This window comes from Meles meles, chromosome 6, assembly GCF_922984935.1.
Source record: "Meles meles chromosome 6, mMelMel3.1 paternal haplotype, whole genome shotgun sequence".
Lineage (NCBI taxonomy): Eukaryota > Metazoa > Chordata > Mammalia > Carnivora > Mustelidae > Meles > Meles meles.
Genome location: NC_060071.1, coordinates 27,960,082 through 27,983,928, shown reverse-complemented (window position 1 = coordinate 27,983,928; position 23,847 = coordinate 27,960,082).

Below are 23,847 nucleotides of genomic sequence, written 5' to 3'. Positions count from 1 at the left end.
CTACAATAGCCAGACTATGGAAAGAACCTAGAGGTCCATCAATAGATGAATGGATAAAGAAGATGTCGTATATATACACAATGGAATACTATGCAGCCATCAAAAGAAATGAGATCTTGCCATTTGCGACGACGTGGATGGAACTAGAGGGTATCATGCTTAGTGAAATAAGTCAATTGGAGAAAGACAACTATCATATGATCTCCCTGATATGAGGACGTGGAGATGCAACATGGGGGGTTAGGGGGATAGGAGAAGAATAAATGAAACAAGATGGGATTGGGAGGGAGACAAACCATAAATGACTCTTTTTTTTTTCAGGTTTAAACATTAAATTTTATTTATTATTTGCCAAATGTGTAGAATCATAGATAAGTTTTTTTCTTCTTTTTTTTTATTTGTTTATTTACAGCATAAGAGTGTTCATTGTTTTGGCATCACACCCAGTGCTCCATGCAGTACATGCCCTCCCTATTACCCACCATAAATGACTCTTAATCTCACAAAACAAACTGGGGGTTGCTGGGGGAAGGTGGGGTTGGGAGAGGGGGAGGGGGTTATGGATATTGGGGAGGGTATGTGCTATCGTGAGTGCTGTGAAGTGTGTAAACCTGGTGATTCACAGACCTGTACCCCTGGGAATTAAAAATACATTATATGTTTATTTAAAAAAAAAAGGATGAATACCCAACTTTTGTAGCAACATGGGCGGGACTGGAGGTGATTGTGCTGAGTGAAATAAGTCAAGCAGAGAGAGTCAAGTATCATATGGTTTCACTTATTTGTGGAGCATAACAAATGACATGAAGGACATTGGGAGATGGAGAGGAGAAGGAAGTTGAGGGAAATTGGAAGGAGAGGTGAACCATGAGAGACTATGGACTCTGAGAAACAACCTGGGGGTTTTGAAGGGGCGGGGGTGGGAGGTTGGGGGAACCAGGTGGTGGGTAATAGGGAGGGCACGTGTTGCATGGAGCACTGGGTGTTGTGCAAAAACAATGAATACTGTTACGCTGAAAAAATAAATTAATTTAAAAAAAAGATGGTCATCTAAATATTCAGCCCTTTATTTGCATAAAATTCTTAGTTTGCAGGTGCAAATGCACTGAATTGACCTTAATCTACCCTATTTCAATATTTCTTTCAAAAAGGGTGGCTTCCTGAGATACACAGTGCAAAATGTTGACTTCCCATTTTATTAAAAAAAATAAAAAATACGGGGGAGGAGTCAAGATGGCAGAGAAGTAGCAGCCTGAGAATACATCAGGTAGCAGGAGATCAGCTCGATAGCTTATCTAAACATTGCAAACACCTACAAATCCAACGGGAGAGTGAAGAGAAGAAGAACAGCAACTCTAGAAACAGAAAATCAACCACTTTCTGAAAGGTAGGACTGGCGGAGAAGTGAATCTAAAACGACGGGAAGATAGACCGCGGGGGGAGGGGCCGGCTCCCGGCAAGCGGCGGAGGAACGGAGCACAAAATCAGGACTTTTAAAAGTCTGTTCCACTGAGGGACATTGCTCCAGGGGCTAAACCGGGGTGAAGCCCACGCGGGGCCAGCGTGGCTCCAGGCCCCGCAGGGTCACAGAAGGATCGGGGGTGTCAGAGTGTCGGAGAGCTCGCAGGTATTAGAACGGAGAAGCCAGCTGCAGAGACAGAGCCGAGGACTGAACTCTCAGCTCGGGGTTACCTTGAACTGGTCGCGGGCTGGGTGAGCTCGGAGCCCGGCTAGAGGCTGGGGATACGGGAGTGAATGGGTGCTGTCCTCTGGGGGTGCATTGAGGAGTGGGGCCCTAGGCTCTCGGCTCCTCGGGGCCGGAGACTGGGAGGCCGCCATTTTCATTCCCATCCTCCGGAACTCTACGGAAAGCGTTCAGGGAACAGAAGCTCCCAAAAGCGAATCCGAGCCGATTACTTAGTCCGGCCGCCGGTAAGGGCGGTGCAATCCCGCCTCGGGCAAAGACACTTGAGAGTCACTACAACAGGCCCCTCCCCCAGAAGATCAACAAAATATCCAGCCAGGACGAAGTTCATCTATCAAGGAGAAAGCAGATTCAATTCCTAAGACACCAGAGCAATTCCAGAGGAGGAGAAAGCAAAGCACGGAACTCATGGCTTTCTCCCCATGATTCTTTAGTCTTGCGGCTACTTCAATTTTTTTTTTCTTTTTTCAATTTTTTTTCTTTTTTCAATTTTTTTTCTTTTTTCTTTTTTCTTCTGCTAAATTTTTTAAAACTTGTACCCTTTTTTTAAACGTTTTTTGACTAGTTCATCTAAATATATATATTTTTTCTTTCTTTTTTATATTTTTTTATTTGTTTTATTTTTAAAAATTTTTTTTCTTTTTTTTTTCAGAACCTGTTTTTATCCCCTTTCTCCCCCCCACAATTTGGGGTCTCTTCTGATTTAGTTACAGCGCATTTTTCTGGGGTCTTTGCCACCCTTTTAGTAGTTTATTTGCTCCTTCATATCCTCTTATCTGGACAAAATGACAAGGTGGAAAAAATCACCACAAACAAAAGAACAAGAGACAGTACCGAAGGCTAGGGACCTAATCAACACAGACATGGGTAATATGTCAGATCAAGAGTTCAGAATGACGATTCTGAACATTCTAGCCGGGCTCAAAAAAGGCATGGAAGATATTAGAGAAACCCTCTCTGGAGATATTAAAGCCCTTTCTGGAGAAATTAAAGAACTAAAATCTAACCAAGTTGAAATCAAAAAAGCTATTAATGAGGTGCAATCAAAAATGGAGGCTCTCACTGCTAGGATCAATGAGGCAGAAGAAAGAATTAGTGATATAGAAGACCAAATGACAGAGAATAAGGAAGCCGAGCAAAAGAGGGACAAACAGCTACTGGACCATGAGGGGAGAATTCGAGAGATAAGTGACACCATAAGACGAAACAACATTAGAATAATTGGGATTCCAGAAGAAGAAGAAACAGAGAGGGGAGCAGAAGGTCTATTGGAGAGAATCATTGGAGAGAATTTCCCTAATATGGCAAAGGGAACAAGCATTAAAATCCAGGAGATGCAGAGAACCCCCCTCAAAGTCAACAAGAATAGGTCCACACCCCGTCACCTAATAGTAAAATTTACAAGTCTTAGTGACAAAGAGAAAATCCTGAAAGCAGCCCGAGAAAAGAAGTCTGTAACATACAATGGTAAAAATATTAGATTGGCGGCAGATTTATCCACAGAGACCTGGCAGGCCAGAAAGAGCTGGCATGATATATTCAGAGCACTAAACGAGAAAAACATGCAGCCAAGAATACTCTATCCAGCTAGGCTATCATTGAAAATAGAAGGAGAGATCAAAAGCTTCCAGGACAAACAAAAACTGAAAGAATTTGCAAACACCAAACCAGCTCTACAGGAAATATTGAAAGGGGTCCTCTAAGCAAAGAGAGAGCCTAAAAGTAGTAGATCAGAAAGGTACAGAGACAATATACAGTAACAGTCCCCTTACAGGCTAATAATGGCACTAAATTCATATCTCTCAGTAGTTACCCTGAATGTTAATGGGCTAAATGCCCCAATCAAAAGACACAGGGTATCAGAATGGATAAAAAAACAAAACCCATCAGTATGTTGCCTACAAGAAACTCATTTTAGATGCGAAGACACCTCCAGATTTAAAGTGAGGGGGTGGAAAACAATTTACCATGCTGATGGGCATCAGAAGAAAGCTGGGGTGGCAATCCTTATTTCAGATCAATTAGATTTTAAGCCAAAGACTATAATAAGAGATGAGGAAGGACACTATATCCTACTCAAAGGGTCTGTCCAACAAGAAGATCTAACAATTTTAAATATCTATGCCCCTAACGTGGGAGCAGCCAAGTATATAAACCAATTAATAACAAAATTAAAGAAACACATCAATAATAATACAATAATAGTAGGGGACTTGAACACTCCCCTCACTGAAATGGACAGATCATCCAAGCAAAAGATCAACAAGGAAGTAAAGGCCTTAAATGACACACTGGACCAGATGGACATCACAGATATATTCAGAACATTTCATCCCAAAGCAAAAGAATACACATTCTTCTCTAGTGCACATGGAACCTTCTCCAGAATAGATCACATCCTGGGTCACAAATCAGGTCTCAACTGGTATCAAAAGATTAGGATTATTCCCTGCATATTTTCAGACCACAATGCTCTGAAGCTAGAACTCAATCACAAGAGGAAAGCTAGAATGAACCCAAATACATGGAGACTAAACAGCATCCTTCTAAAGAATGAATGGGTTAACCAGGAAATTAAAGAAGAATTGAAAATATTCATGGAAACCAATGATAATGAAAACACAACAGTTCAAAATCTGTGGGACACAGCAAAGGCAGTCCTGAGAGGAAAATATATAGTGGTACAAGCCTTTCTCAAGACACAAGAAAGGTCTCAAGTACACAACCTAACCCTACGCGTAAAGGAGCTGGAGAAAGAACAAGAAAGAAACCCTAAACCCAGCAGAAGAAGAGAAATCATAAAGATCAGAGCAGAAATCAATGAAATAGAAACCAAAAAAACAAGAGAAAAAATCAATGAAACTAGGAGCTGGTTCTTTGAAAGAATCAATAAGATTGATAAACCCCTGGCCAGACTCATCAAAAAGAAAAGAGAAAGGACCCAAATAAATAAAATCATGAATGAAAGAGGAGAGATCACAACTAACACCAAAGAAATACAGACAATTATAAGAACATACTATGAGCAACTCTACGCCAACAAATTGGACAATCTGGAAGAAATGGATGCATTCCTAGAGACATATAAACACCACAACTGAACCAGGAAGAAATAGAAAACCTGAACAGGCCCATAACCAGTAAGGAGATTGAAACAGTCATCAAAAATCTCCAAACAAACAAAAGCCCAGGGCCAGACGGCTTCCCAGGGGAATTCTACCAAACATTTAAAGAAGAACTCATTCCTATTCTCCTGAAACTGTTCCAAAAAATAGAAATGGAAGGAAAACTTCCAAACTCATTTTATGAGGCCAGCATCACCTTGATCCCAAAACCAGACAAGGATCCCACCAAAAAAGAGAACTACAGACCAATATCCTTGATGAACACAGACGCAAAAATTCTCGCCAAAATACTAGCCAATAGGACTCAACAGTACATTAAAAGGATTATTCACCACGATCAAGTGGGATTTATTCCAGGGCTGCAGGGTTGGTTCAACATCCGCAAATCAATCAATGTGATAGAACACATTAATAAAAGAAAGAACAAGAACCATATGATACTCTCAATAGATGCTGAAAAAGCATTTGACAAAGTACAGCATCCCTTCCTGATCAAAACTCTTCAAAGTGTAGGGATAGAGGACACATACCTCAATATTATCAAAGCCATCTATGAAAAACCCACCGCAAATATCATTCTCAATGCAGAAAAACTGAAAGCTTTTCCGTTAAGGTCAGGAACACGGCAGGGATGTCCATTATCACCACTGCTATTCAACATAGTATTAGAAGTCCTAGCCTCAGCAATCAGACAACAAAAACAAATTAATGGCATCCAAATTGGTAAAGAAGAAGTCAAACTCTCACTCTTTGCAGATGATATGATACTATATGTGGAAAACCCAAAAGACTCCACTCCAAAACTGCTAGAACTTGTACAGGAATTCAGTAAAGTGTCAGGATATAAAATCAATGCACAGAAATCAGTTGCATTTCTGTACACCAACAACAAGACTGAAGAAAGAGAAATTAAGGAGTCAATCCCATTTACAATTGTACCCAAAACTATAAGATACCTAGGAATAAACCTAACCAAAGAGAGTAAGAATCTATTCGCAGAAAATTATAAAGCACTCATGAAAGAAATTGAGGAAGACACAAAGAAATGGAAAAATGTTCCATGCTCCTGGATTGGAAGAATAAATATTGTGAAAATGTCTATGCTACCTAAAGCAATCTACACATTTAATGCAATCCCTATCAAAATACCATCCATTTTTTTTCAAAGAAATGGAACAAATAATCCTAAAATTTATATGGAACCAGAAAAGACCTCGAATAGCCAAAGGAATATTGAAGAACAAAGCCAAAGTTGGTGGCATCACAATTCCGGACTTCAAGCTCTATTACAAAGCTGTCATCATCAAGACAGCATGGTACTGGCACAAAAACAGACACATAGATCAGTGGAACAGAATAGAGAGCCCAGAAATAGACCCTCAACTCTATGGTCAACTAATCTTCGACAAAGCAGGAAAGGATGTCCAATGGAAAAAAGACAGCCTCTTCAATAAATGGTGCTGGGAGAATTGGATAGCCACATGCAGAAAAATGAAATTGGACCACTTCCTTACACCACACACGAAAATAGACTCCAAATTGATGAAGGACCTCAATGTGAGAAAGGAATCCATCAAAATCCTTGAGGAGAATGCAGGCAGCAACCTCTTTGACCTCAGCCACAGCAACATCTTCCTAGGAACAACGGCAAAGGCAAGGGAAGCAAGGGCAAAAATGAACTCTTGGGATTTCATCAAGATCAAAAGCTTTTGCACAGCAGAGGAAACAGTTAACAAAACCAAAAGACAACTGACAGAATGGGAGAAGATATTTGCAAACGACATATCAGATAAAGGGCTAGTATCCAAAATCTATAAGGAACTTAGCAAACTCAACACCCAAAGAACAAACAATCCAATCAAGAAATGGGCAGAGGACATGAACAGACATTTCTGCAAAGAAGACATCCAGATGGCCAACAGACACATGAAAAAGTGCTCCACGTCACTCGGCATCAGGGAAATACAAATCAAAACCACAATGAGATATCACCTCACAACAGTCAGAATGGCTAAAATTAACAAGTCAGGAAATGACAGATGCTGGAGAGGATGTGGAGAAAGGGGAACCCTCCTCCACTGTTGGTGGGAATGCAAGCTGGTGCAACCACTCTGGAAAACAGCATGGAGGTTCCTCAAAATGTTGAAAATAGAACTACCCTATGACCCAGCAATTGCACTACTGGGTATTTACCCTAAAGATACAAACATAGTGATCCGAAGGGGCACGTGTACCCGAATGTTTATAGCAGCAATGTCTACAATAGCCAGACTATGGAAAGAACCTAGATGTCCATCAACAGATGAATGGATACAGAAGATGTGGTATATATACACAATGGAATACTATGCAGCCATCAAAAGAAATGAAATCTTGCCATTTGCGACGACGTGGATGGAACTAGAGCGTATCATGCTTAGTGAAATAAGTCAATCAGAGAAAGACAACTATCATATGATCTCCCTGATATGAGGACATGGAGAAGCAACATGGGGGGTAGGGGGATAGGAGAAGAATAAATGAAACAAGATGGGATTGGGAGGGAGACAAACCATAAATGACTCTTAATCTCACAAAACAAACTGGGGGTTGCTGGGGGGAGGTGGGATTGGGAGAGGGGGAGCGGGCTATGGACATTGGGGAGGGGAGGCGAACCATAAGAGACTATGTACTCTGAAAAACAACCTGAGGGTTTTGAAGGGTCAGGGGTGGGATGTTGGGGCAACCTGAGGGTTTTGAAGGGTCAGGGGTGGGAGGTTGGGGGAACAGGTGGTGGGTAATGGGGAGGGCACGTTTTGCATGGAGCACTGGGTGTTGTGCAAAAAGAATGAATACTGTTACGCTGAAAAAATAAATAAAATGGGAAAAAAAAATAGAGTGACCCCATAACCCACTTTTCCAGGAAAAAAAATAAATAAATAAATAAAAAATACTATTTTCTGACTATATAAATATATATTCAAAGGTATATTTAAAAGTAAAAGAATAAAATATAAAAACAACTGATAGTTTTGCTACCAAGAAATAACCACTAATCAAAATTTTTTGTGTTTTTTTACATTTTCCATTCCTCTCATGACACATATATACTGGTTAACAAAAATTTTAATCTCATTGTGTCTTACCTTTCATTTTTCATAATATATTGTGAACATTTTACCAGGTCACTAGTTATTATTTCAAAATAGAATATATTTATTCTTACAACATGTAGATATATCACTATTTTACCTTTGTTGGCCATGCAGGTTGCTTTCTATTCTTTGTTACTGATTCTGTTTTGAATATCTCCATGGATAAAACTGTTTCATTCTTGCTCATCGATGATAAATTTCCCGACATACAATTGTGGGTTAAGTGAATTTTTTTAGTTAAGTTTTTCATTTTAATTCCATTACAGTTAACATAGAGTGTTATTAATTTCAGGTATACAATGCAGTGATTTAACAATTCTATACATTATTCAGTGCTCATCATGATAAGTGTACTCTTTAATCCCAAATATCTATTTCACTAATATCCTGCCACTCACCTCCCATCCAGTAACCATCAGTTTACTCTCTGTAGTTTCTTGGTTTGTCTCTTTTTTCCCTATGTTAATTTGCTTTGTTTTTTAAATTCCGCATATGAGTGAAATCATATGGTATTTGTCTTTCTCTGACTGACTTATTTCACTAAGCATTATACTCCCTAGATCCATTCATGTCATTGCAAATAACAAGACTTCATTCTTTTTTTATGGCTGAAGAATATTTCATTATATCTGTCAATCATCTGTCTACCTATATATTTATCCTCATCATCTGTATACACACCACATCTTTTTTATCCATCCATTAATGGACACTTATGCCACTTCTGTATGTGACTATTGTAAATAATGCTGCAATAAACATAGGGGTACATATATCCTTTTGAATTAGTGTTCTTATATTCTTGGGGTAAATATTTAGTAGCATGATTACTGTATCATATGGTTGTTCTATTTTTAATTTTTTTGAGAACTCTCCATACTGTCTTCCACAGAGGCTGCACCACTTCTCATTCTCACCCAAAGTATATAAGAGTTCCTTTTTCTCTGCATCCTCATCAACATTTGTTTCTGTGTGTGTGTGTGTGTTTTAATTTTAGCCATTCTGACAAGTGTGAAGTGATATCTCATTGTGGTTTTGATTTGAATTTCCCTGATGATGAATGATGTTGAGCATTTTTTCATGTGTCTGTTGGCTATCTGTAGGTCTTCTTTGGAAAAATGTCTATTCATGTCTTCTGCCCATTTTTAATTGATTGTTTTTTGCATGTTGAGCTTTATAAGTTCTTTTTATATTTTGGATACTAATGCTTTATTAGATATATCATTTGCCATTCAGTATGTTGTCTTTTAGTTTTATTGATTGTTTCTTTTGTTGTGTTGAAACTTTTAATTTTGATGTAGTCCCAATAGCTTATTTTTGCTTTTGCTTCCCTTGCCTTAGGAGACATATGTAGAAAAAATTGTTACTGCTGATGTCAGAGAAATTACTGCCTGTGCTTTCTTCTAGGATTTTTATGGTTTTGGTTTTCACATTTAGGATTTTAACACATTTTGAGTTTATTTTTGTGATGGTGTATGAAAAGTGGTTCAGTTTCATTCTTTTGGATGTAGATGTTCTTGCCTCCTTCATTGAAAATTAATTGACCATATAATCTAAGGTTTGTTTATAGGCTTTCTACTACGTTCCTTTGAGTGTCATACTATTTTTGTGACCACAGTTTCATAACTTGAAATTTGGAATTGTGATACCTCCAGTTTTTTTTAAATGGTTTGGCTCTTCAGGTTCTTTTGTGTTTCCATATAAATTTTAGGATTTTTTGTTCTAGCTCTGTGAAAAATGATAGTGGTATTTTAATAGGGATTCCATTAAATCTCAGGATTGCTTTGGATAGTATGGACATTTTAAAAATCCATGTGTTCTCCAATCCATGAGCATGGAATGTCTGTCTTTCCAATTGTCCTCTTTAGTTTCTTTCCAGTATTTTATAGTTTTCAGAGTACATGTCTTTCACCTCCTTGGTTAAATTTATTCCTAGGTATTTTTATTTTTTGGTGCAATTATACATGAGATTATTTTCTTAATTTCTCTTTCTGGGGCCTTATTTTATTAGTGTATAGAAGTGCAACAGATTTCTGTACATTGATTTCATATCCTATGACTTCACTGAATTCATTTATCAGTGCTAGTAAGTTTTTGGTAGAGTGTTTTTAGGGTTTTCTGTATATTAGAGTATTGTGTCATTTGCAAATAGTGAAAGTTTTACTTCTTCCTTACCAGTTTGGATGCTTTTATTCTTTTTTTAAAAATTTTATTTATTTATTTGACACACAGAGAGAGATCACAAGTAGGCAGAGAGGCAGGCAGAGAGAGAGGAGGAAGCAGGCTCACTGCTGAGCAGAGAGCCTGATGGGGGCCCAGGACCCTGGGATCATGACCTGAACTGAAGGAAGAGGCTTAACCCACTGAGCCACCCAGGTGCCCCTGGATGCTTTTATTCTTGTCTGATTGTTGTGGCTAGGACTTCCAGTACTATGTTGAATAAAAGTGGTAAGAGTGGATATCTTTGTCTTTTTCCTGACCTTAGGAGGAAAGTGCTCAGTTTTTTCTTATTGAGGGTGATGTTCACTGGGGGGGTTTCTTCATGGATGGCCTTTAAAATATTGAGGTAATTTTCTTCTGTACCTACTTTTTTGAAGTCTTTTATCATGAATAGATTTTTTTTTTTTACTTTGTCAAATGTTTTTTCTGTGTCTATTGAAATGATCATATTTTTAAAAATTCTTTCTCTTACTGTCATGACCACGTTGTGATGTAGCACATTGATTTGTGAATATTAAACCACCCTTGTAACTCAGGGATAAATCCTACTCAATCATGGTGAATGATTTTTTGTAATGTATTGTTGGATTCAGTTTGCTAGTATTTTTTTGAGGATAGTAGTTCTCTTCCTTCTAGTTTCTTAATCTGGTTTTGGTATCAAATTAATCCTGGCCTCATAGAATGAATTTGGAAGCTTGCCTTCCTTTTCTGTTTGTTTTTTTTTTTTTTTTGATAGTTTACAAAACATAAGTATTAACTCTCCTTTGCAATCTATACTTTCAATGCCATCCCGATCAAAACACCAGTGGCATTTTTCAAAGTGGTGGAACAGACAATCCTAAAATGTGTATGGAACCAGAAAAGACCCTGAATCATCAAGGAAATGTTGAAAAAGAGAAACAAAGCTGGGGCATCACGTTGCCTGATTTCAAGCTTTATTACAAAGCTGTAATCACCAAGACAGAATGCCACTGGCACAAAAACAGACACATAGACCAGTGGAACAGGTTAGAGAGCCCAGATATGGAACCTCATCTCTATGGTCAAATAATCTTTGACAAAGTAGGAAAAAATATCCAGTGGAAAAAAGACATTATCTTCATTAAATGGTGATGGGAAAATTGGACAGCTATGTAGAGAAGAATGAAACTCGACCATTCTCTCACACCATACACAAAGATAAACTCAAAATGGATGAAAGACTTCAGTGTGAGGCAGGAATATATCAGAATCCAGGAATCTATCAGAAGTGACATTGGCCATAGCAACTTCTTTCAAGACATGACTCCATAGGCAAAGAAACAAAAGTGAAAATTAACTTTTGAGACTTCATCAAGATAAAAAGCTTCTGCACAGCAAAGGAAACAGTCAACAAAACAAAGAAGCAACCCATGGAATGGGAGAAGATATTCACAAATGACACTACAGGCAAAGGGCTGATATCCAGGATCTATAAAGAACTTCTCAAACTCAACACCTAAAAAATGGCTAATCATGTCAAAAAACAGGCAGAAGACATGAACACACACTTCTCCAGTGAAGACATACAAATGGCTCTCGTTTAAATGTTTGGTAGAATTCACCTGAGAAGCTGTCTGGTCCTGGAGGTTTTTTCTTGGGAGTTTTTTCATTACTGACTCAATTTCATTGCTGGTAATCAGTCTGTTCAAATTTTCTATTTATTCTTGGTTTGGTTTTGGGAAGTCATATGTTACTAGGAATTTATCCATTTCTCTAGGTTGTTTAATTTGTTGTGTATAAATTTTCATAATATTCTCCAATAATCCTCTGTATTTCTGTGATGTCAATTTGATTATTATTTTCCCTCTTTCATTTCTGATTTTGTTTATTTGAGTCCCCTCTCTCTCACTTTTTTTTTTTTTTTAAAGAATCTGGCTAAAGGCTTATCAATTTTGTTGATCTTTCCCATGATCAGCTCCTGGTTTCATTGATCTGTTCTATTTTATTTTTAGTTTCTATTTCAATTATTTCTACTCTAATATTTATTGTTTCCTTCTTTCTACTGTTTAGGGTTTTTTGTTGTTGTTGTTGTTCTTTTTCTAGCTCTTTTAGGTGTAAGTTTAGTTTGTTTGAAAATATTCTTGCTTCTTGAGGTAAGCCGATATGGTGATAAACTTCCAACAAGGAACTCCCTTTTTTCTTATTTAATTTAATTTTTTTTCAGTGTTCCAAGATTCATTGTTTATGCACCACACCCAGTGCTCCATGCAATATGTGCCCTCTTTACTACCACCAGGCTCTCTCTTAGAATCTCCCTGCTTTTGCTGCATCCCAAAATTTGGACTGTTGTGTTTTCATTTTCATTTGTTTCCATGTATTTTGTAATTTCCTCTTTGATTTCTTATTTGACACACTCATTGATTAGTAGAATGTTATTTAATCTCCATATATATGTACTCCTCCCATGTTTTTCTCTTGTGATTGATTTCTAGTTTCATAGCATTGTGTTCAGAAAAGATTCGTTGTATGACTTTGATCTTTTTGAATTTTTTGAGACTTGTTTTGTGGCCTAATGTGTGATATATATTCTGGAGAATGTTCAATGTGCAATTGAAAAGAATGTGTATTCTGCTTTTTTAGGTTGAAATGTTCTGAATATATCTGTTAAATCCTTCTGGTCCAATGTGTCATTTAAAGCCACTGTTTCCTTGTTGATTTTATGTGTGGATGATCTGTCTGTTGATATAAGTGAGATGTTATAGTCCCTTACTTTTATTGTATTGCTATCAATTACTTCATGTTTTTTATTAATTGCTTTGCATATTTGGGTGCTCCTGTGTTGGGTGTATAAATATTTACAACTGTGTGTCTTTTTGTTGGATTGTCCCCTTTATTATTACATAGAGTCCTTCTTTTTTTTATTAGGTTATGTTAGTCACTGTACAGTACTTCATTCATTTTTAATGTAGTGTTCCATGATTCAGTATTTGCATATAACATCTAGTGCTCAATGCAATACATGCCCTCCTTAATATCAACCACTGGGTTAGCCCATCCTCCAACCCCTCTCCTCTCTAAAATCCTCAGTTTGTTTTCCAGAGTCCATATTCTAGTAGAGAAAGACAATTATAATATGGTTTCATTCATATGTGGAACATAAGGAGTAGTATATATTTCCCTTCCTAAAAAAGAAGGAAGGGAAAAATGAAGCAGGGGAAATCAGACGGGGAGATGAACCATGAGAGACTGTAGTGTCCTTCTTTATCTCCTCTTGCAGTCTTTGTTTTAAAGTCTATTTTGTCTGATACAAGTATTGCTAGTCTGGCTTTTCTTTTGTTTTTCATTTCATGATAAATGTTTCTCCATCCTCTCACTTTCAATCTGTCTTTAGGTCTAAAATGAGTCTCTTATAGGCAGGAACTAGATGGGTCTTGCTTTTTTATTTTTTCCATTACCTATGTCTTTGATTGGAGTGTTAAGTCCATTTACATTCAGAGTAATTTTTGAAAGATATGTATTTATGGCCATTTTGTTATTGCTTTATGATAGTTTTGTAGTTCTCTGTTCCTCCTCTTGTCCTCTTCTCTCACAATAAGCTGGCCTTCTTTAGTGATATACTTGGATTCCTTTGTCTTTATTCTGCATATCTATTGCTGGTATTTGATTTGTTGTTACCATTAGGTTTGTATAAAGCAGTCTTCTGCATATGGAAGTCTGTATTAAGTTGATGGTCACTTAAGTTTGAACCCATTCTTAAATTCCTCATCTTGGCACATTTTAGGTATATGGTGTCATATTTTGTGAGTTCTTTCACTGATCTTTACAAATATACTTATTTTTCTGCTATTGTGTTTCTACTTTTGTTGCTCTTACTATGGTCTTTCCTTTCTATTCAAAGAGTCCCCTTTAACATTTCTTGTAGGCTGGTTAGTGGTCATGAACCCCTTTAACTTTTGTTTGTATGGGAAACTCTTTATCTCTTTTTCTATTTGGAATGATAGCCTTGTTGGACAGAATATTCTTGGTTGCAGATTTTTTCCTTTCAGTACTTTGAATATATCATGTCACTATCTTCTGGCCTGCAAAGTTTCTGGTGAGAAATCTGCTGATTGATTTATGGGGTTTCTTTGTAGTTAACTGTTTTATTTTCTCCTCGTGCTTTTAAAGTTCTTTCTTTATCACTACTTTTTAAAATTACTGTGTGTCTTGGGACTTCTTTGGGTTGATTTTGTTGGGGGTATTCTGTGCCTCCTGCATCTGGATTCATCTGGATTTCTGTTTCCTTTCCCAGATTCAGGATGTGTTTCAGCTATTATTTCTTCCAATAAATTATCTTTTCCCGGGCGCCTGGGTGGCTCAGTGGATTAGGCCACTGCCTTCGGCTCAGGTCATGATCTCAGGGTCCTGGGATCAAGCCCCGCATCAGGCTCTCTGCTCCACAGGGAGCCTGCTTCCTCCTCTCTCTCTGCCTGCCTCTCTGCCTACTTGTGATCTTTCTCTCTGTCAAATAAATAAATAAAATCTTTTAAAAAAAATCTTTTCCCTTTCCTCTCTCTTCTCCTCCTGGGATCCCTATAGAGCAAATATTATTATTCATGATGATATTGCCAAGTCCTTAAGTCTATTCTCATTTTACACATTTTTTTTTTCCCTCTCACCTGCTCAGCTTGGTTGCTTTCCCTTTTCTGACCTCCAGGTTACTGATTTGTTCTGTTTCCTTTAGTCTGCTATTTATTGAATTTAGTGTATTTTAAATTACATTGATTGTGTTCTTCAACTCTGAATGTTTCCTTTTTATCTCTTTATTAAGGGTCTCACTGATGTCTTCTACACTCTTTTCAAGTCCAGTGTGTATCTTTATGATCAATATTTCAATTCCCTATCAGGCACATTACTTATTTTCATTTCTCTTAGGTCTCTTGTAGTGATTTTGTTGTGTTCTTTCATTTGGGACATATTTTTCTGTCACCTCATTTTGTCAAACTCTCTTTGTCTGTTTATATGTGTCAGGAAAGTAAACTATGCCTCCTGCTCTTGTAAGTGCTTTTCTGGTGCTCCAGGTGGCTCATTTGGTTGGGCGGCCAACTCTTGATTTTGGTTTAGGTCATGACCTCAGGGTCCTGGGATTGAGTCCCTCACTGGGCTCCACACTCAGTGAGGAGTCGGCTTGAGTCTCTTTGAGGGACTCTCTGTCCCTTTCCCTGCTCACATGCTTTCTCTTTCTTGCTAAAGTAAATATATATAATATATATATATATATATATATATATATATAACATATATATATATTATATATATATTTTTTTTTTAAATAAAGTGTTATCCTTATAAAAAAGAGACCCTGCAGTGCAATATTTTTGTTCATTGGAACCTGGTGCTTCAGGAATATGTACTATGTGTGTTGCATTCATCCTATTATTGTCGTTGTGTTGCTTTTTCCTTCATTTCAAGGTGTCTGCAGTGACTCTTTTTGGCCCATATGGGCAGTGTTCAGTTCCTCTGGTGTTATTGTGACAGTCTGGGGCCACCAGGAACTTGAATTGAGTCAGCCCGGGTGTTTGCCAGAGATGTAGTAACACCAAACTGCTTGATGTTTTCCCTGTGCTGCCCTGAGAAGCTTTCTTTGGTGGTCAGGGCCTGCAATAAGACTGGCTATCTGCCCCCAGTCCAGTGCTGGAGCTGCAGTCTGACTTGTATGTGTGTTTATCTTTCCTTTTCTCTGGGGCAGAAATCATTTTGGAGTGGTTCTATTCCCTGTCAGGGCTGCTTGCATAGTATTAGGTTTGTGTCACTGTTTTGGATGGGCTCCAGGAAGGATTTACCAGAGGGGAGAGATCTGCACATGTGTGGCATGCAATGTAGGAAGGTTTTCCTGCTGGTCCTCTGTGAGAAGACTGTGGCCAAGGCCTGCCAGGTTGGAGGAGGTAGATCCACATGCACAGGGGCAGAGTATGCAGTTTTAGCAAGGTTGCCTGGTCCTCTGGGGGAAAGGGCCGATAGTGTCATGACTAATGCTGGCCTGGCTGGAGGAGGCAGATCTGCTGAAGTATGGGAAACATAAGCAAGTCAGCAAATGTAGGTGCTGCACTAGCTCCCATAGGTGGCCTGTGTTTGTGCTGGGGAATGGGATAGGGAAATAGCACCTACTGGCTCCTTTTTTCCTGGAAGAGTATCTCAATGGTCTCTGTCCTTCCAGAACATGCTCTGAGTTGGAGTAACTCTTTACTTCCCTTATGTCCGAGATGTTTTTTATTTTTTTTTATTTTTTTTTAAAGATTTTATTTATTTATTTGACAGAGAGAGATCACAAGTAGGCAGAGAAGCAGGCAGAGAGAGTGAGAGGGAAGCAGGCTCCCTGCCAAGCAGAGAACCTGATGCGGGACTCGATCCCAGGACCCTGAGATCATGACCTGAGCCGAAGGCAGAGGCTTAAACCACTGAGCCACCCAGGCGCCCCAACCGAGATGTTTTTTAAACAGCTGCTTCTATTCTGTATCTCTGTGGGCTGTTTTTTTTTTTTTTTAAGATTTTATTTATTTATTTGACAGAGAGAGATCACAAGTAGGCAGAGAAGCAGGCAGAGAGAGTGAGAGGGAAGCAGGCTCCCTGCCGAGCAGAGAGCCCGATGTGGGACTCGATCCCAGGACCCTGAGATCATGACCTGAGCCGAAGGCAGCGGCCTAACCCACTGAGCCACCCAGGCGTCCCTGTGGGCTGTTTTTATGCTGTTTCTTTAAGGGCAGGGATCCATTTCCTATCACCCTCCAGTGTCTCCTGAAGCACAGCTAGTTGGTTTTTAAAATTCCAGCTTTTAAGTCCCACTGGTTCTAAGAACTCATAAAATTCAACCCTTCCGGTTTTCAAAGCCAATTGTTATGGGTATTCATCTTCCCCTTGCAGCCCCAGTGTGATAGTCTCTTTTTCTTCCTATTCTATGCCCAGGGCTTCTTCCCTCTGGCAGACAGCCAGCTGTCTGTTTAGCTCTCCACCACTTCTCTGTCCTTCTGACCCGCTTTGATGTGGGCCTCTTCTCTACATTTAGTTGTAGAGGGGTTTGTTCTGCCAGTCTTTGGATGGTTTTCTGACTGATGTGTTATCTAGTTATATCTGTGGGAGGAGGTGAGGTTAGGGTTCTCTTACTCTACTTTCTTCCCAGCCTCTCTGAGTTTTTATTCTTTCTAAGTGGCAGATTATGAAGTGTTTTACAGTTTTTTATTTGATGCAATACAGTGCACATTTTTCAGTTTAAGCACTTTTATTTTCACTCCACTGGAGAAAAAGAAATGTGGCTGGAAGGAAAAGCACCAGGTGGGAAGTCAGGAGCTCCTCCTCCCAGTTTTGCTTCTGTACTGGTCAATGCAGGAAGTTGGTCATGTCTCTTCTGGGATTTCACCTTCTCTTCTGGGAAAACAGGAAGATGGCCTGGGGTTTCAGTGCCTATGCCTCTTCCTCCAGCTTTTGCCTGCCTTGTGCATAATGCTTGCTACCAGGACTCCTTGGAGGTGGGATCTGGGCTGCAAGAGCAGCATGTGAGGAGCTGAGACCAGAGTGCCTTTAATTTATCTTTGAAGTGTAATAGTTTTAGTAAGATACGTCTTGGATTTGATTGTTCATGTCAATTTTCTCAAATATCTCATGGGCTCTTGTCACATGTAGAATAAAGTCCTTTTTTTTTCTTTTTAAGCTTCAGAAAGTTTTCTTGGATCAGTTCTTTTTTTTAAATTTCTTTTCAGCGTAACAGTATTCATTGTTTTTGCACCACACCCAGTGCTCCATGCAATATGTGCCCTCCCTATTACCCACCACCTGGTTCCCCAACCTCCCACCCCCCGCCCCTTCAAAACCCTCAGGTTGTTTTTCAGAGTCCATAGTCTCTCATGCTTCATCTCCCCTTCCAGTTTCCCTCAACTCCCTTCTCCTCTCCATCTCATGTCCTCCATGTTCTTTGTTATGCTCCACAAATAAGTGAAACCATATGATACTTGACTCTCTCTGCTTGACTTATTTCACTCAGCATAATCTCTTCCAGTCCTGTTCTTGGATCGGTTTTAAGTGTTAATATTCATTGTTTCATGGATTTGTTCATGTTGGTTCTTCATGGCTTGTCTTCCGTTTTAACTCCTTTCCCCTGGACTGATGTTATTACTTAATTTATTTTTACTCCTTTGTTTTTCTTCTTTCTTCAATGTCTCATTAAATTTTCATTTGATTGTATTTTTCTGGGACACTTTATAATTTAATCTTTATTTCCCACACAAATTGGTCTTTTGCTTTTATTTATCATTTTATTTCTTTGTGTTTTTGCCTATTTCTGTTCTTAACATTTTGGTTTCTGATTTAAGATGTTCTTTTGCTGCTGTTTTTTCCCTCCAGATTTACATGTACTTATTTAATATATATAATTATATATATATAATTATATAATATATATAATTCAGTATAGATAATAATGCAGGTTTTTTTTCCTAGTTCATGTTTAGCCTTTTGGAGAAATCTTTATCAATTTCAGTATTTAGATTCTCATGTTCTGTTCAGTATAGATACATTCTCATGTATCTATACTGAATATATTCAGTATAGATAATAATGCAGGTTTTTTTTCCTAGTTCATGTTTAGCCTTTTGGAGAAATCTTTATCAATTTCAGTATTTAGATTCTCATGTTTTCTTATAAAAGCCTTGTATGGGTGAAATCTTCTTTCATCCATGGACCTTCATGGGTGGGTTTGGCCATTGAGCTCAGTTTGAAGATTCCTACTTCAAGAGGACCCTCTGTGGTCAGTGCTATAGACTACAGTTTTTTGAAGGATGGTTTTATTGTATTTGCATTTTTGAAGGTGAAGGGATGTCTATCAATTTTTGTTATTTTGTTTTTTTATCTTATAAGATTATTTCCTCCTCTTGCTGCCTTTCCCCTCCCCCTCCCAAACTCCAATGAGCACTCCTGCTTTCCTTTCTACTGTCTTCTCTTCTAGTAAGGATGAGTGCAAAGGCTGCCACCTGTTGCCCTATGCATGTTTGCATCATTTTCCCATTGTCTTTTCTCTGATTGAGTGGGGTTATTTTTCAGTATTTTAACACTTAGGTTGGAGTTTCTTTCTATGGTTGTTGTTATCCACTCAGCCCTAGGAATTTTATTGCTTCTTTTGTTTTTTTCATGAAGTTTTCTGATTCTTCCAGCAATTTGTAAAGACCTAGGGCACTGGCAGAGCCAGCTCTGCTGGGAATTGGTGTTCATTTCTTTGCTGACAAGAAATATAAAGTTTATGGTGCTCTCTGTCTTCTAGTTACATTAGAGACACAGTGTCTATGTGGTTTTATTTGTGCTTATTATTGATCTATAGAGTTTACTGTGAGCTGTGTGGAGAGTTCTGGATTTTGGTGGCTGTTGTCACCTTGGCCATCAGAAGTCCCCTGCCTTCCTTCTGAATATAGTGGTATTATGCATTTCTCCCTTGTGATCTTCTGTGATGACTGCAGGGGTACAATAGAATTTTATCTTGTTCTCTTTGGGGGGATTATCTCCTGAATGATGATATGCTCATGTTGGGTTCTCTCACTGAGAAGGACCATAGTCTCAATGGGATACGCTTCCATGGGGCAACCCTCCATGGAGCACCCCTTCATAGGGCACACTTCCATAGGGTATCCTTCCATGAAACACTACCAGGCAATGCACATGCATCAACTAAAAGTTGTTTCATCAGTTAATGATGCAGATTTTTACTATTTCTTTAGATTTGGAGACACAATAAAATGAATTTTATTGTGGAAACTAGCCTCCATATAGTTTTTTCATTTTCTCTTTTATTTCCTTTTGATGTTTATAAGAACACAACTAACTATTGTGAGGCTTTTTAAATAAACAAATTGGGTGGAAAATGAACAAGCTGATAAATGAAAGAGAAAAAAATCCAGAAAATGAACTATTTAGAAATTATTCTAAAAGCAACATTTTTCTAATATTTTATTTTTTCAGTGTTCCAAGATTCATTGTTTATGCACCACACCCAGTGCTCTGTATAATATGTGCCCTCCTTAATACCCACCACCAGACTCAGCCATGCCCCACCCCCTTCCCCTCCAAAACCCTCAGTTTGTTTCTCAGAATCCACAGTCTCTCATGCTTCATCTTCTCCAAATCCTCAAACTCAACACCCTAAAAACAGATAATCCAGTCAAAAAATGGGTAGAAGACATGAACAGACACTTTTTCAAAGAAGAAATACAAAAGACTAACAGACACATGAAAAAATGTTCATCATCATTAGCCATCAGGAAAATTAAAATAAAAACCACATTGAGATACCACCTTACACCAGTTATAATGGCAAAGATTAACAAGACAGGAAACAATAAATGTTGCAGAGGATATGTGTCGCAGCCAGTGTGACAAATCGACCAGGAATGTGAGGGTAAGAGGATGGTGAAAAGAAGAAGTTCAGAGACAAAGAGATGGGGGCAGGAGGAGCACTGAGGAGGATGTCCAACAGTGCCGACTTTATTCAGGGCAGTGAGGCTTTATATAGCCAACAGTAACTATTTTCAGCTGGTTACAAAAGACTTTGCTATGTGCACAAAAACCCTCCAGACCAGGCCTGTTTTGCCCACTTCAGATAAACACCTGTAGGCAATGGCTGATGTTAGTACAATTGTTCTGTATTGATACAAGAAGTAACAGCAAACCTGAAAGTGATTTATGAGCTGTGCTGGAACAGCAAGGACCAGTTAAGAGTTTATGACCCCAAACAATTTGCTCTCATCTAACCTAGTAAACATGTGGGAAGTCACGTTGGCGAGCGCACAACACATAGCACAGACCCTTTCTCAGTGCTATGCAACTTTTCCATCCTAAACCTTTTGTTAGACTATTCGGACCTTAAAGGAGACGCAAGTCAGGGCCTGGTTTGGTCCTCATCTCAAGCCTTATCGCGGCCTCCCACAGATATGGAGAAAAGGGAAGCCTCTTACACTGTTGGTGGAAATGCGAGTTGGTGCAGCCACTTTGGAAAACAGTGTGGAGTTTCCTTAAGAAATTAAAAATAGAGCTACCCTATGACCCTGCAATTGAACTACTGGGTATTTACCACAAAGAAACAGATGTAGTGAGAAGAAGGGCCATATGTACTCCAATGTTTATTGCAGCAATGGTCACAACTGACAAACTTTGGAAAGAGCCAAGATGCCCTTCCACAGATGAATGGATAAAGAAGATATGGTCCATATACACAATGGAATATTACACAGCCATCAGAAAGGATGAATACCCGTCTTTTGTATCAACATGTATGGGCCTGGAGGAGATTATGCTGTGTGAAATAAGTCCAGCAGAGAAAGCCAAATATCATATGGTTTCACTTACTTGTGGAGCATAAGGAATAGCATGGAAGACATTAGGAGAAAGGAAGGAAAGTGGATTGGGGTAAATTGGAGGAGGAGCAAAGCTTGAAAGACTGTGGACTCTGAGAAACAGGGTTTTGGAGGGGAGAAGGGTGGGGAATGGGTGAGCCTGGTGGTGGGTATTAAGGAGGGCATGTATTGCATGGAGCACTGGGTGTGGTGCATAAACAATGAATCTTGGAACAATGAAAAAATAAAATTGAATTAAAAAAAGTTTGCTAAGAAAAAAGGGTATTTTCATGTAGCTCTCTTATGTTTAGACCAGAAGTGGTCCTTAGGCTTCTCTGAGCAGGTGGATCCTTTTTGTGTCTAAAGGAATACTTAAAGCCCCCACTCCTCACTCTCCTACCCTTAGACAAACAGGGAATATTCTCTGTTGGTTTGGCACTGAGACATAAAATCTTCAGCCTGAGAGTGAAATTAGGTGAGTAGATTAGCATGTTCTTTAACACTTCAAAGCAGTATGAATATGAGTATGGCTATTATAAGCAGGCAGGATTTGGACCGGTTCAGAGCCCTGGAAGGTTATTTGAGATCTTTGAAGATAAAAGAATTCCAAATAGTTCAAGAAATCCACACGACCCCAATATATCCAGTCAGAGGATGCCCTGAGAAGTGGTACAAAAAAGGTTCTACTAAGCATTTTTTTATTTTGCTTTCCATTTTTATGGAAACAATGGCCCAGTTTTTATTTGAAGTAACCACCCTTCCTTCACTAATGCACTTCCCAGGAAGGCATGCCCCAGAATGGTGGGAGGGATACAAAGAAACTAAGGAACAATTGAAGGATGGCATACAAGTCAACTGTTGAGTTGTTTGAGAAAGGAAATTCCATCCACTAGATGAGGGTAATATGGAAATCCCAAAGATATTGTATACCATTACTAGAAGCCTGAATCTGTGTTCTGAGCCTAGAGGAACCAGATCCAGAGCAAGGATCTTGATAACATCCTCTATCCCTGTCATTATGGCTGCATAACAAGTTACCCCAAAATGTAGTGGCTTCAAGCAACAGTAATAATTATTTTGTCCTTTAGCTGTACCATCTTTGCAGGACTTGGAAATGCCAGCTTGTTTCTGCCCCACTCAGAATCATCAGTATCTACTCAAAGGCTGGACACTAGAATCATGTGAAGCTTGCTTCCTTACATGTCTGATGACTGGACTATGGAGATTCAAAGACTTAAGGTCTGAAATGACTAAAGTATCCTAGGAAACAGTCTGTAATTGTATGTCACAGCCCTCCCAAATTTGGAGAAAGAATCCTCCTATTGGAGGAGTAGTCATTTCATATAGTGAGAGGAACATATGGGATAGACTACATTGGTGCAGCCAAATTTGGAAAATGCAAGGTGCCATGTCATTTTATCAATCCCCAGACTTGTAGCTAATAATATCTCATAACTCACCTTTTGCTTTAGCCATTCTGTATTGGATTTTCCATTACTTATAACTTTAAGAGTCCTAACTATTAGAGAGGTCCCCCCAAAAGTCACCACTTTATGATCATTTTTAAGAACTCATGCAAGTGTAGTTGTCTTAATTGGGTGAGTGATTTGATCACAAATTTGTCCTTGTCAAGTCATATAGGACAAATATTTCTCAGCACAATATACTGTGAAGTACTTTTTTTCTGCTGTGGCTACACTCCTGATCCTTGACAGGAGCCACTGGTTACTATAGAAGACAGGTTAGAGAAGACGATTCAGCAAAATTCTGCCACCACCAGTGAATGATTTTTTTTGTCCTCATACCAACCAGTTTTCCAACTCCCTGACACCAGCTGGGTATCCTATAATTCAATTCAATTCTAACTATCTGGAGTTAGCACAGACTCAAAGGTTAAGAGCTCAGTCCTCAGGGCTGGCCCACTTCAGATATCAGTTGCAAGTATCAGGTCTCCAGGTTACTCCACTTCTAAAAAGTTGGGAGGTTTCTATAATCTCCCGCTTTGGTTTCAGTAATTTTCTACAACACCAACAGAACTCAGGAAAGCACTTTAATTACATTTGCCATTTTATTTTAAAGGATACAAATGGACAGTCAGATGAAGGGGTACAAAGGGCAAAGAATGGAAGAGTCCCTGGTCCTGATGCTTCTGTTCCTGTGGGGTGGGGGTATGCCATCCTCCTAATGCATGGATGTGTTTACCACCCCAGTATTTCCCAGAACCCTGTTGTTTAGGGAGTATTATGGGAGTTTTATTATCTGGGCATAATTATAGACATAATTAATTGGTGATTAACTCAGTCTTCAGTCTCTCTTCCCTCCCTGAAGACTGGGAAGTGGGGCTGAAATTTCTG